Here is a 12,769-nt window from a genome sequence, read left to right as displayed (position 1 = left end):
TGCTGATAGTGTACTTTTATACCCCAAATACCTGAGTGCCTTGATGAAGATGGTGAGACCAACTTAGGACCATCAGCAATATGACTCGGAGCGCTGGCTGGCTTGGTAGTGGAAGGAGCCTCTGCGGGGGCTGCCTTCAGAGATCTGAGAGCCAGTATTCATCACTACCTTCTTCGCATCTGCAGGAGGGAAGAAGGATCTCTTAGGTTACTCAGATTGCTCCAGATTCTCACTGTGTTTCCATGACTGTTTTAGAGTAGCTTTTACATATGAAGATGCATGTTATTTGGCCAAAGACTAAACTAAGGTTACTTCCTGAACTCGGGAATAATACTTAACCCAAATCACTCATGTTTAATGACTGCCAAAGAAGTAGACTTGCTTTTGAATGCTCCACCATCGTGAAAGTTGTAAGTGCCAAGAACTAAATGCTAATGAGCTTGAAATGTTCATGTGTGCATCACAGCAGGGATCTAGGCTTAGATAACACTTTGTGGTTTTTATGGTTAAATTCTCTCATAAAATCTCTCTTTAAGCTAACACGTGATTATCCCCCACAGTCGTTTAAACTGAACTTGATTTGTGGATTTGCTTTTTTTTCCCTTTCTTTTCTGTTTGAGATATTTGTCAACATCTGACATAGCTTATTCTGTGGAAATAAACACTAAATGACACGTCAAAGAAGTAAGTGTAAATCAGTTTATACCCCAAGCAGAAATCAGATGTTGGGATGTGAATAAAAATAATCTATTCATTTTTTTTTTCATTGAAGGCTTTGTGGAGATTTAGTATCTCTGAAACAACTTCTGTAGATTACTGTGGAGAGAGATGCTTGAATTTAGGACAAAGAAAGTGATTTTGCTTTAGCTGAGTAAGCTAGGAGGGCAGGGAGGGCAGTGAAGGGAGAAGCACAGGGGCATCCATAACTCAGGGTGGGTTCCAATGGCCAAGTGGAAGTCCTGCGGTGTAAATAATGTGTGTCAGCTTCCTGCTTTGTGGGTATAGGTTAACATGATTTAATTTAGACAGTCAATCCACAGAACTCATCTGGGAAGGATCACTTTGTTTTTGGGTTTGTACAGGACAGGTTAGAACAATACCAACATTTGATCTGACGGTAACGTTAACTAGCGTATCTGTAAATTGATATACTGAGCAACTGCAGAAATTCTATTTTCCCACCTAGTAGAAGGTCCTAACTCAGTTGGTAAAGAATCCCCCTGTAATGCAGGAGACCCTGGCTCTACTCCTGGGTTGGGAAGATCCCCTGGAGAAGGAAATGGCAACCCACTCCAGTAGCCTTGCCCGGAAAATCCCATGGACAGAGGAGCCTGGTAGGCTACAGTCCATGGGGTCTCAAAGAGTCGGCCACGACTGAGAAACTTCACTTTCAGAAGGTCCTATACTATCTGTTTTGAATGTGATCCTCCAAATGTTTACCATTTTTTTGCTTCAAAAAATTTTATTTGGCTGCTTTGAATCTTCATTGCAGAATGTGGGATCTTTCCTTGCAGCTTGTGAGCTCTTTGTTGTGATGTGAAGGCTTCTCTCTAGTTGTGGTGTGAGGGCTCAGTAGTTGCGGTACACAGGCTTAGTTGCCCCAAGGCATGTGGGATCTTAGTCCCTCCACCAGGGATCAAAACTATGTCCCCCACATTACAAGGCAGATTCTTAACCACTGGACCGCCAGGGAAGTCCCTATTTACCATTTTTTTAAAAAGGTTGAGAAATGTTCAAATATTTAATTCTATTGTTGTTGTTCAGTCACTAATTGATGTCTGACTCTTTGCAACTCCATGGACTGCAGCACGCCAGGCCTCCCTGTCCTTCACCATCTCCTGGAGTTTGCTCAGACTCATGTCCATTGAGTCGGTGATGCCATCCAACCATCTCATCCTCTGTCATCCCCTTCTCCTCCTGCCTTCAGTCTTTCCCAGCATCAGGATCTTTTCTAATGAATCGGCTCTTCACATCAGGTGGCCAAAGTATTGGAGCTTCAGCTTTAGCATCAATCCTTCCAGTGAATATTCAGAGTTGATTTTCTTTAGGATTGACTGGTTTGAGTCTATAGGAAATGCTATTATATGATCCATGGAGCTTTCATCCATATTTAGCATTGCCATATTTGCTTCAGAAGCATTTTTTAATGTTACCATTACATGTTGCTATATTCTCTCTCTCTCTTTTATTTATTTGTTTGGGTGCGTTGGGTCTTAGTTGCAGCAGGTGGGATCTTTGTTGCATCATGTGGGAACTTTTGTTGCAGTGCCGGGACTCTCTAGTTGTGGCACACAGACTCTGGAGCCCATGGGTTCAGTAGTTGGAGCTCCTGGCCCCCGCTGCCCAAAGGCATGTGGAATCCTAGTTCCCTGACCCCGCATTGCAAGGCGGATTCATGCATTTTTAGTGTAATAAAACATTGTCAAAGGCTCCCCCTTTTATTGCCCTGTTTTCTTCCCTAGAGATAATGGAAATTAGCCTCATCTGTGCTTTCATGGATAATTCCTTAGCTTTCTATGTGGAGTACTGTATAGTAACAGAGCTTGCTGTATGTTTCGTGTATTTTAAAGTCATTCATAATGGTAACATACTCTACATATCCTTTGAGAACTTACTATTTCAATCCATGATAGCTTCAGGATTTATCTACTGATTTAGTTTCTTTAACTGTTTAACTTTCTAATGAATGACTACACCATAGTTTACTTAGCCATTCCTCTTTTGATGGACACTGAGGTTGCTTCCAGCTTTTCACTATTACAAGCAAAGCTTAATATACATGCATGTGTGTTAGTATTTCACATATATGTTGCTCACATAATTTGCAGGCTCACAGGGTGCACACAACTTCAGCTTTACCAGATGTCGCTAGACTGTTCTCCAAAGACATTTGTCTACAGTGAATGAGTGTGAAAGGGTGTTTTGTGATTTTAACTTGCATTTCCCTGATTCCTGGTGAGGTTGCTATCTTTTCTAGTTTTATTAGCCACGGGACTTCTCTCTTCTAAAAATAGCCTGTTCATTTCTTTTGTCTATTTTTCTCATAGTATTGCTCATCTTTTTCACATCCATTGGTACAGCTGAATTTTAGGAGGTTTCAGTGTATGTCTTTGATGGTTATTGTGTCCAGGATCCCCTGTGACACAATAACCAGGAACTCAGAGAGCTCAGGACAAAGTCTTACAGCAAAGATTATTACAGCGAAAGGATACAAAGCAAAACTATCAAAGTGAGAAGGAGCATAAGGTGAAGTTCAGAGGAAACTAAGCACAAGCTTCTGGGAATCCATTCCTGTGGAGTCACAGGGATGCACTTACTTCCTCTAGTAACAAATTGTGGCAATTAATATGAACTGTACAGGGAAGCTTATTAGAGACTCCATGCCCAAGGTTTTCTGGAGGTGCTGTTTGGAGAGGCACCCTCTGGCAAGCCCATGCAGAATTCCAGACTCCCAGAGGGAAAGCTGATATTCAGCCTAAACCACAGTGTGTGAACAAACAGGTTGGGCAGGGAGCCACTCATAACAGTTCTGGAAATGATGGGAAACTTCCTGAAATCCAGGTTTCCAGAGGCCAAGCAAGGGCCAGTTTTAAAAGAGTCCTTTCTAAGGACACTAGTCTCAGGTATGCTATACTAATTATATTCATTTCAAATATCTTCCCCTAACTTATGTTTATATTGTCTTTCATCATAAAGCAGTAGTATCTATTTCTTCTTCAATGCTTTATAATTTTAATGTTGTACCTAAAAATATATCCTTGCCTACCTCATTCATAAAGGTAGTTCCTTACCTGTTTCTCTAATATATTTTACATATTAATGAAATATGCAGCAAATTGGCTAAACTCTTATTCAGCCTAAAACTTCGTGGATTCTCTTGAATTCTCTGTGTAGATAATCATATTGCCTATAGTTTTGACCATCTTTTCTTTGTGGCTCTTATTGATTTTTCTTGTCATATCTTCTAGTTATTAGGTTCTGTAGTATCATGTTGAATGGGGGTAGTGATAGCATCCTTGTTCTAAAGTTTTTAAAGAACTGCATCTCACATTCAACCATTAACCATGATACTTGCTGTGTGGTGTGGGTCGATATCCTTTTCCAAGGTAAGGAAGCTTTTGTTCCAGTTTGCTAATATTTTTAAACTTTTGTGAATGAGAATTGAATTTATAAAGTGGCTTTCTACATCTGTTGAGGTGATTATAATTTTTATTCTCAATATTTAATGGGAGAGCAACTTTAAGATATTTTCTAATGTTCAGCTATTCTTATAGTATTGGTGCTAAAGATGCTTTGGTTATCATCATTATTATTTTAAAAATTATTTTGCTGGATTTGATGTGCTAAAATTTTGTTTAAGGGTTTCACATCTGTGTTCATGAGTGAATGTGGCCTATAATTTTCTTTCCTTGTCCTGTCCTTATATGGTTTGGTTTCAAAGTTATAGTGGCTTTGTTGAATGAGTTGTGGGAATGGTTCCTTTTTTTTTCTCTTCTCTGGAAGAGTTTGCTATAAGATTGGATTGATAAAATTTGGTAGACTTTGCCTATAAAACTGTTTTGACATTGGGATTGTGTCAATTTTAACTACTCATTTAATTTTTAAAAATGATTATAAGACTGTTCAGTTTTTCTACTTATTCTTAAATTGTATACAGATTAAAAATTTTTTGATTATATTGTATATGGAATTTTAAGTCCTACTTTTTTCCTTTAATATTATGGGCATTTCCCATGTCACTAAATATTCATCAAGAAGGTGACTTTTAAAGCATTTACTTTAGCAGTTGTTTTTTTTATGGTTAACTTTATTTCTAGAATTTCTTAAGATTATATAGGTAGCATACATAAAGTAGCATAACTACAATGCTTGGCATATAGTAGACACACAATAATTTCTGTTAGACATTGCACTCAGAATTAACCAGGTATTGGAACTTTCCAGAGCAAAAAGCTAGAATTTCTTCATGCTTTACAGAGAGAGGGTAATGGTAATTCTACGAAAATTAACAAAGGGAGGGAGTCAGTTTCCTTTTTGTGAAAGGAAAAATAGCACATTCTTTTTAAATGATGACTTATCTTTAAAACACATCCTGCCTGAACTGATGAGCTCAGATTTCTAGGCCTGGGCAATTTTTGTTGAAAGACACTTCATAGAGATTTCCATAAGTACATATACAGGTGGCGGGTTCTTAGTTCTGGGGGAAGAGTAACCTGGGGAGGACATTTCCCCCCCTTTTATTGATTTCAGTTTAGTAATTTTTCATAGAACTGTTCTTTTTTAAAAAAAAATTATTTATTCATTTTTGGCTGTGCTGGGTCTTCGTTGCCACATGGGCTTCCTCTAGTTGTGGCTAGTAGGGGCTACTGTGTAGTGTGGTGTGTGGGCTTCTCATTGCCGTGGCTCCTCTTGTTGTGGAGCACAGGCTCGGGGGTGCGTGGGCTTCAGCAGTTGCGATGTATGGGCTCAGTAGTTGCGGCTCACGGAGCTATTCTTGAGGCCACACGTGGGGCCAGCACCGCTGCTGAGAGTGCATTCTCAGAGAGGGGCACACGGAGCTACAAAGACAGCTGCCCTCCCCTGGGTTTCTGCGAAGCCCGTGTCAGGTTGCAACTGCTGGACCCTTCCAGTGCTTGGCTTTTACAATATAGCAATTACATTTCTTAACAAAAAGAAAACACTCCTCCCGTTTTTAGATGTCTAAAAAAATTTTTTCCATACCTTCAAAATCAGTTAAGCGTCCAGAACTGCTGAAACCAGTGTCTTTCAGAGAAGAAGTCTCTGAAAACTCACACCAGGGTTCCTTATTGGAGCTGTGTGTAACCCATTTAGGTTGAAATCAGAAATATGGTCAGGCTTGTAAGTTCTCCTTTTAAAGAGCCCTGGCTGATAATCACGTATTCTTTCCGAAAAGCGCTTTATAAGCCATGTCTTGTGAGAGTTTTCTGTTTGATGCACATTTTGCAGCCCACTGCCAAAGAGGAGCCTAGTGGGCTGCCATCTATGGGGTCGCACAGAGTCGGACACGACTGAAGCAACTTAGCAGCAGCAGCAGCAGCAGCCCACAGGTGAGCTGAGTGGTCTTTCATGCTGTACCAAGAGCACACAAGACGGTACTGCCACGCCTTCTTATGAAGAACAATTTGGCTTCTTTTGAAACATTCTTGTCCTGGTTAGTTTACAACATAATTCTTTAAGGCTATGTAGAATGATCTGCATATGTAAAAATCTAACCTTTTTCTTTTAAATTAACATTTTTTAAAAATCTAGGGGCATGGAAAAATTCCTTTTTCCTTTTTTATAAAATGGTACCTCTGATGTTTTCTTCTCTCTTTTTCTCCTCCAGAGTAGCAGTTTCTAAATTGTTAGTCATGGTGCTTCTTTGGTGTTGCATAACCCATTTCTTTATGGTACTCAGAGTTAGCCAATGGTTGAAATGTTTCTTTGTGAAGTAGAAACAGAGAGGCGTAAAGCATTAGATGAGTCACTTAAAGTCATCCAAAGACAGTTTTCTCTGCATATTTTATTTTGTTTGGTTTTGTTTTCTCTTGATCCCCTGTTGCTTAAACCCTTTCCTCCTCCTCTTGACTGTGCTGGAAAGTCCACTGGACCTGGGTGTATGACCCAGTTGTATGACCTTGAACAAGCTGTTTGACCTCTCAAAGTCTCAGTTTTCTAATCTGTAAAATCTAAGATCCCTCCTCCTCTGATGGCCAACTAATTTATGACAAAATTTGAACCCTTAAATCACAATGCTATAGGCCAGGAATATTACTGACGTTTGGGGATTTGACATAAAACCCCGATTTGCCTTTATGTAATCTGGCTCCATGAATATGCTGTGTGACATCTGTTAACCACAAACATGAAACTGACACATGCATTGTCATGACACTACGAGGCCGGTGTCAGCCTTAAATTCAGAAGACACTGTCAGCTTCACCCGGCCCAGCAGTCTCACTGTGCAGGCCCAGGCCACCTCTGGGCAGCTGTAGTAGTCGTTCCTCACCAGCACTTCCCAGCCTCTTGCACCCGAGGAGTGTTTGGTGATGCTGCTGGTTTTTAGGTCATGTGTGGCCTCACAGGTTATATCCCCCACATCCGGCCAGTACATGGGTGAGTCTCTGAAACACTATTTTCTGCTCACCTCTCAACTAATGTGAAGAGATTTGTGAACTTTCTTTTCTTTGCCCCCAAATTCTTGTCCTGGTTGAGTGGCTCGTCAGGGGCCCATCATCTGAAAGGCCTGGCCCAGGGCTGGAAGCATCATGTGGCAGGGTCTCAGGTGGCACAGGACTGACTCCAGGTTTGTGATCAAGGCTGTTGGTCAGAGGGTTGTCGTGCTTGATTCTCTGGAGGTGAGTTGGGAGCCGCCCAGACTTGGAGCCCTGGGGCCCTCCCTTGGTGTGGCTGCTGTTCTGTGCTGTTTTCATTGTCATTTCCTCAGCACTGTCATCACCCCATCTTTTAAAAATTTTTTATTGGAGTGTGGTTGATTTACAATGTTGTGTTAGTTTCTACTGTACAGCGAAGTGACTCAGTTATATGTATACATGTATCCCCTCTTTTTTGGGTTTCCTTTCCATTTAGGTCACACCAAGCACTGAGTTCCCTGTGCTATGCAGTAGGTGCTAGCGTCCCCTCTTCTAGGAGGCTGGAGTCCTAGAAGGCAGGACCAACACATGAAGATAAAAACACACTAGGCCACGTGGGCCAAGCGAAACTCAAACTTCAGGTGCCAAAGTGCACGAGGAGGAGTCTCGGGATCCCCTGGGACTGAAGCGGGGGCGCACTCCCGACCCACCTTGCTCGCCACATTTCCTTTGCTCACTGCCACGGGCAAACAGTGATGCTGGGCTTGGAGCAGGATCAAAGCTCATTCCTGGCTAACCTGCAGACGTGAGCAGGTAAACAAACGGGAGCCGTAAAGCAGAGGGAGACTGAAATGAAAGTTGGTCTCACTGTGATTAGCAGCTGGCTCCTTTCCAGATTCCACCTGCTCTATGTGGCGCTGTGGTGTCTCATTCCAAGTGTCTTCTCACAGCGTCTGACCCGGGGCCGTGGGTAACAATACCCTGGTGTTTGCCAAGGATAACAGTGTAAAGCGGCTCCAGCAGCAAGGCGGGGTGGGGCGGGGGGAGGGCAGCATGACATCAGAGCCAGTGGCCCCGGTAGGGGGAGCTGGGGGGACAGGGGCTGAGGCAGAGGCCACCATGGTGCTTGCTGACTCACTATACTTCTGGGAGGTTCCCCAACCCTCTCTGCTACATTCTCCTGCAATGAGTGAACCCACTTTAGTGCTTGGCATGTTGATGTGCCCGCTGGCATAGAAGGTAAAAGTGAGGTTGTGTTGAAACCACAGGCACCCCTCATTTTATGCCACAGATTTGTGTGAATCAGACTTTTGCAAGAGTCCTTCAATTGCCAAACCCAAGCTGCCCCCTTGGGGCTTCCCTGGTGGCTCAGTGGTAAAGAATCCGCCTGCCAGTGCAGGAGACACAGGTTCAATCCTTGGGTCGGGAAGATCCCCTGTATGAGGAATACTGGAGTGACCCACTCCAGTGTTCTTGCCTGGGAAGCAGTATTCTTGCCTGGGAAATCCCCTAAACACAGGGGCCTGGCAGGCTATAGTCCTTGGGGTTGCAAAAAGTCAGACATGACTTAGCGACTAAACAACAACAAGCCACCTCCTCTGTGGGGGCAGCAGGTAGGCTAGAGTGTGTGTTAGGTGATAGAAACAGTAATGGATCAGGAGATATTTAAACTTTAAGCTCTGTCCTGAGTCTCACTCTGCTTATCACTGAAAAGAAGAGGCACTGTTGGACTGGATGATTTCTTAAAATCTTTCCCAGCTTAGGTCTGTTTTTGTGTCCAGTTTGGAGCACAGCCCTGATTGCTGCCACCCAGTGTTGGGACTGGAGGCTTAGAAAAGACCACACATACCTGCCCCCGCCTTCCCTCCCCAGCCCCGCTGGGCTCTGCTGCGTCTCTCCTAGCTGGAAAAAGACTGGGGCTTGGCCACTGGGATGTACAGGTGTTGCTGGGCAGGGATGTTAGGGTCAGTTCCCATAAACTTAAACACCCTCATCAGATTAGGTGTCTGGATTCTGGAGAATAAGGTCCAGGAAGCGAATACATGGAGACTGCAGGATGGGGCAAGAATGCCCTGGGCTTTGATTGTGAAAGTGTGGGTCACTCAGTTGTGTCCAACTCTTTGTGACCCCGTGGACTGTAGCCCACCAGGCTTCTCTGTCCATGGAATTCTCCAGGCAAGAATCCTGGAGTGGGTTACCATTCCTTTCTCCAGGGGATCTTCCTGACCCAGGGATTGAACCCGGGTCTCCCAAATTACAGGCAGATTCTTTCCAATGTACCTGACCACCAAATGCAAATGTCACTTCCTAGAAACCTGAAAACTAACCTTTCATAATGTTAACAAACCATTTGGGGTATTGATAATAACTGGAAAAAGATCTGCTTAAGAAGGATGAATCTTCTCTATGGCGTTTATTGAAGTGGGTACTGCTGGGGTATGGCATGGCGTGATGGGATGCTGTTTATTTCTTCTCTGGAGGTGAAGAGACAGACTTCCTTTTTCAGTGGAGTGGAGGCAGGGGAGGCAGGAAGGTGGAATAAAGTATTGATGGAGTTGGACTCCCGGTGGACTGTTTGCCTGCCCCTTGCTGAGTTTCCGTGCAATTCAGGAGATGGGCCTCCAGGAATCAGGAAGCCATGCTCACTGCTCTGTAAGTGTGAGCAACCTTGGTCCTTTCTGTCATGAAGAAATGTCATTCAGGTCTGTATGGTAAAGCAATGTGGACTCTGGGTAAGGGCCGTTTAGGGGGCTTGGAAGTTACCTCATTGTTTCTCCCAACTTGCTGTGTGGTTCAAGGCAGCTGCTTAACTTCTCTGGGGTTTGGGTACCTGTAAAAAAGGAAATAAGAATGTTGGACTCTCCCTAGAGGCCTGGAAAGAATGTCAAATAAGAATCTTTTGATGCTTTATAAATATAATATTTTTAATATGAGGCTTCCAGTGAGGACTATAGGATTAACAGGTGCTTCCCTGGTGGGCCATCGGTAAAGAATCCACCCGCAATGCAAGAGACTCAGGCTTGATCCTTGGATTGGGAAGCTTCCCTGGAGGAGGAAATGCAACCCACTCCAATATTCTTGCCTGGAGAATCCTATGGACAGAGGAGCTTGGTGGGCTACAATCCACAGGGTCGCAAAAGAGTTTTACACGACTTAGCGACTAAACAGCAACAGAGGATTAACAGCGTTCGAAGCTCGGGTCTTGGGTGCCCATCACACGGCCTGGTGCAGCGTCCTTCGCTTGAATGGCAGGAAGACGGAAGCGCTTCTCGCCCGTCTGTTACCTTCCGCCGAGTGTGAATGTCACGCTGGCGTTTGTGCTGGGCCCGGGTGGGGTACGTGCTCACCTGAGCAAACACAGACCCGGGTTCCTGACCAGCGGTGCACGTCGCTTAATGAATGGCCTTCAGGTGCAGCATCTTTGCCGTTAGCGTTTTGGCTCGGCAGCCATCTTGTCTGCTGCGCTCCTGCCTTGTATCCTCCGTGGCACCTCACCCGGGCCGTGAACAGCTACAGATGCTCAGCGATGGCTGATTGACTAACGGCACAGTCTGAGCGGTTAACCCTTGAATTTCCTGATGGTTCTTAGTGTGCAGAAGCTGAAACTAGGGGGGCTATCAGTCATCCCTGGACCTAAGATTAGAACCGTCTCTCTCCGCAGCACCTTGCCTTGTGTTGTTTTAGTTACTGCTAAGTGTGGCTGGCATTTTTCAAATATCCTGTCTGAACTGGGGCATGAAATACTCAAGGTGGAGCACGTTATTACTGCTGCTTCCATGCTGGCAGACAGCTTGGTCCCGTCTGTGTGTTTATCCTTGGAGAGCCTTTCTTTCCTCCTTGTAATTACACACCTAAATGCACTGGGACCAATATTGTAAGGCGTCCAGGAGACCACCACCTCCCAAAGCAACCAACTGAAGAGAAGACCAATGGCTGCCGAGTTTGATTACTTGTTATAATTTTGCTCTGAATACATTTTATGTCCCTGTTGACTTTTTTTTTTTTTTTCTGGCCACACTGCAAGGCTTGTGAGATCTTAGTTCTCCAACCAGGGATTGAACCCATATCCTCTGTACTGGAAGGCAGAGTCTTAACGTCTGGACCCCTGGGGAAGTCCCTCTTCTTGTTGACTTAAGAGACATCTGTCTGTGCTTCAGTTTTTCATTTCTTTTCCAGGTAGAGTCTCCAGTGAGGGGATGGTTTCCTAAAGGGGCCTCTCAAGAGTCTTACTCTGGAGGCACAGGGGAGTTTTTAGAAGGATGGAAGACAGATGTTCATTTCATGTACACATGTACCACCCACAACAGATATCTCAGCCAGTGTTTAGGATTTAGTCAGAGAGCTTCACCCCGTGAGTTCATGTATATGTGTGTGACAGTATTCAGAACCATACCTCTCACAAAATAAAAACTGTTTAAGTATTCATTGTTCTTCTTATTAATATTATTGTCATCTTTTACTTCTGGTCAGCATTTCATGGTGGGCAGCAGAGGGGAGTGTCACGATAAAGTGAAAATGAAAGTTAGTCACTCAGTCACATCCAACTCTTTGTGACCCCATGGACTGCAGCCCACCAGGCTCCTCTGTCCATGGAATTCTTTGGGCAATAAGAGGACTTCAAAAGTCTGTCTCAGGGACTTCCCTGGTAGTCCAGTGATTAAGACTCCACGTTCCCAATGCAGGGGGACCCAGGTTCCATCCCTGATCAGGGAATTAGATCCCACATGCCGCAGCTAGAGATCCTGCATGCTGCAATGAATATTGAAGATCCCTCATGCTGAAACTAAGACCTGGCACAGCCAAATAAATAAATTAATAAAAGAAGTCCTGCTTCAGACTAACTAGCGTCTACTTCTGTAGCCCGAGGATGGGAGGAGAATTGTGATGGCAGGGGGATCCCACCTTAGTAGTGATGTGTGGATTTAGCCTGTGCCCTCTGGCATATGCTCACACTTCTGACCTGTGCATTTCCCTGATCCATTGCATTTCTTTATGATCGGGTCATGTCTCCAGTTGCTTCTGAGAGAAGGTGCAAATGCGTGTATCTGAAGTTCCGCCTCCGTCACACTCGCTGCCTCAGCTCTGGCTGGGTTCTGGCATTTTAGTGCTCCCTCCTTGCTCTCCAGGCACATCAGAGGCATGAGTGATGAACTGACACGCTCTAGTGAGCGAACGGCTCTCAGAGTATACATGGGGGCCTTTGCAGAGAGGCTTGCCGATACACCTCACAAACGCTGCTTGAGTCCTTAGCACACACTGGTCTCTGGGATAGGACTGGGGACAGGAAGCTGAGAGGCAGACCCTGCTGCTGATTTCATCCCCACCCTGCCCTCAGGAGCTCGGGCTGTTTGGTCCGGGAGCCACAGATTTCCCAGACCCTTTGGGAGAGAGGTGACTTGTAAGACCCATTTCCTTAAAAAATTGTAATTGTGGTGGAGGACTGTCTTTCTAGAGTCAAGCATTGGTCATTTGATGTCTGGGTGATACCAAAACATTCATCTGGAAGAAGGAGAAGCACAGTTAGTTAGCAGATGTCACGACGCTAAATAACTGGTTGGCCGGCTTGAATGAGCTGACTAGTTCTTTTGTCATCTTGTAGCCATGGTCTGTGTGCGTCTGCCTAGCTTTCTTATGCTGAGGCTTTTCCCTCGGGATCATCATCAGTTTTTTTCCAG

General features: G+C 44.4%; 1 protein-coding gene and 1 long non-coding RNA gene across 2 annotated transcripts in view; one reads left to right on the top strand and one right to left on the bottom strand.

Moving 5' to 3' along the window:
• The window catches only part of KIF26B (kinesin family member 26B), a 517,976-nt gene that overhangs the window by 100,264 nt on the left and 404,943 nt on the right, over positions 1–12,769 (top strand). The window lies entirely within an intron of this gene.
• On the bottom strand, positions 9,469–10,627 carry LOC139176359 (uncharacterized). Its single transcript, XR_011560770.1, has 3 exons — positions 10,442–10,627; positions 9,858–9,924; positions 9,469–9,772 (listed from the first exon to the last, which is right to left on the bottom strand). It is a non-coding gene; the product is annotated as an uncharacterized lncRNA (long non-coding RNA).

This window comes from Bos indicus, chromosome 16 (assembly GCF_029378745.1).
Source record: "Bos indicus isolate NIAB-ARS_2022 breed Sahiwal x Tharparkar chromosome 16, NIAB-ARS_B.indTharparkar_mat_pri_1.0, whole genome shotgun sequence".
Taxonomy (NCBI): domain Eukaryota; kingdom Metazoa; phylum Chordata; class Mammalia; order Artiodactyla; family Bovidae; genus Bos; species Bos indicus.
Note: the sequence above shows the minus strand (reverse complement) of the source record. Positions and strands in the feature narration are given on the sequence as shown.